The 1,879-nt window shown below is 34.2% G+C and overlaps 1 long non-coding RNA gene across 1 annotated transcript; it reads right to left on the bottom strand.

Annotated features, from left to right (window-relative positions):
• Nucleotides 1–458: 458 nt before the first annotated feature.
• Nucleotides 459–1,647, bottom strand: LOC117117920. Its single transcript, XR_004446964.1, has 2 exons — nucleotides 702–1,647; nucleotides 459–619 (listed from the first exon to the last, which is right to left on the bottom strand). It is a non-coding gene; the product is annotated as an uncharacterized LOC117117920 (long non-coding RNA).
• Between the last annotated feature and the right edge of the window lie 232 nt (nucleotides 1,648–1,879).

Below are 1,879 nucleotides of genomic sequence, written 5' to 3'. Positions count from 1 at the left end.
TATAGGAAGTACCTTTATCCTCAACTGACCTACATAATCTAAATCAATACTTATCGTTGGTATTCAGCTTACTGCAGCAGTCTTTGTATAAGTTGGTTTTTCCTCCATTCAGTGACATCTTGTGCATTTCTCATTTTTTTGCAGCATAGCCACTAAATTCAACAACATATAATACTCCCTTTATTGCAGCAGATTTTGTATGAGTTTGTTTTTTATCCATTAAGTGTCATCTTGTGCATTTCTCTTTTTTTTGCAGCATAGTCACCCAATTCTAAATCATATAAAACTCCCTTCTTCTACCTGCCAATATTCCTTCAATCACATCTTTTAGCAAACTGTTTCCCCTAAGTATGTGACCAATTCATTTCTTCTTCCTGTTTCTAATCAGCTTCATTCACTCTCCTCAATAATAGTGATTTATGAGAGCAATAAGAAATCAACAAGAACAACAACAATAATCAATTTAATAGTTTATTTACAGAGCCTTATTACAGCTTTTTATTCCAAGATGCCATCAATTATAATAACAATTAATTTAAAGCAGGAGGAAACAGAAATATTGTAAACATTTACATACAGTATTGAATATATCAATTACAACAAACACCACTGAACAAAACTTAAAAAAAACTTAAACTTAGAAAAAACTTAAAAAAAAAAAAAAAAAAAAGAAACTTTATATTTCTCAAAACAACTTACACAAGTCACACATTGACACAAAAATCAGTTTGAATTGATTTTTAAGATGTTTTACTACAAAAATCTATAAATTTGCTTTTAGAAATTGGATTGTGTAACAAACAAGATCACTCGAAAGTGTTTTGAGATACACCATGCACAAGATTTTGATTTTATTTTTCAATATATTGTAGCGTAATCATATCTGATTTGACATTTAGTGTAGTGTGCTTATTATACAAATGTGTAAACTACTTATTTTTCATTTCCCAGACTCAAAATTGATGGCTTTATTCCAAAACAGTGGTGATCCCTGACATTTTGGTATCAATCTCCCATATTAACACTCGTCCGATCGCCCAAGACGATCTAAATTATATAAGGATGAGTAAAATATTATAATTATTCGTCTGTGTGTGACAACCGTTTTTTTGGCTTAGGCCTAGAGCCCTACTCCGGTAGCGTAGTGGCAGGGATTTTACTCCCCGATCGATCCCAATACAATTGACACTGTAGCAGTGATGTTTTGTTCGTGAGTTTTTACGTCATTCCGCATAAACCATATGTCTCCGCATGTCCATAATGCATTATTACCGCCATACACGCGATCACAGTGCTATTTTGGCTGGATCTGAAAGACTAGTAAAAGTACTAAATACATGTACAAGGGTAAATAAAACCCTACATAGTGTACACTATACCGTATATTATTCGTCCGTTTTACGTGCGAATAGAATAAAACCAGTTGTTTCCGGTTTACTGAACACGCCGCAGTGAACTAAAGCGTGCAGAGATGTGAACTGAACAATGTGGCAGTTTATTGATAAAGTTTCGCAGCCCCAGGCAAAAAAAAAGAAACAAAAGAAGAAACATTGCAGCAGCAGAGCAAGTATGAGCATGATGTTAGGAAGCATACTTTTTTGCCAACGTGGCAAATTAACAGGCCGTGGCTAAAATACACTCAAAGGGATGACGTAATGCAATGTACGGTATGTATTGAAGGGTCTGAGTTGGAGGCTAGTAGTAGTAGTAGGAAGCAAGGCCATCCAAAACATAAGAAGGTATTTGTCAGTGGCTGTACGTCTTTTCGCCTCGAAAGTATTAAAATACACGGGACATCGGTGATGTAATTCTAATACAGTATTAAAAGAAAATAAAAGGAAAGAAAGATGTGTTCAATCTTATTGTCATTTAGTCATTT

The sequence above is a fragment of the Anneissia japonica genome, unplaced genomic scaffold (assembly GCF_011630105.1).
Source record: "Anneissia japonica isolate Jap-2015-1 unplaced genomic scaffold, ASM1163010v1 scaffold184939_len2042_cov109, whole genome shotgun sequence".
Lineage (NCBI taxonomy): Eukaryota > Metazoa > Echinodermata > Crinoidea > Comatulida > Comatulidae > Anneissia > Anneissia japonica.
Note: the sequence above shows the minus strand (reverse complement) of the source record. Positions and strands in the feature narration are given on the sequence as shown.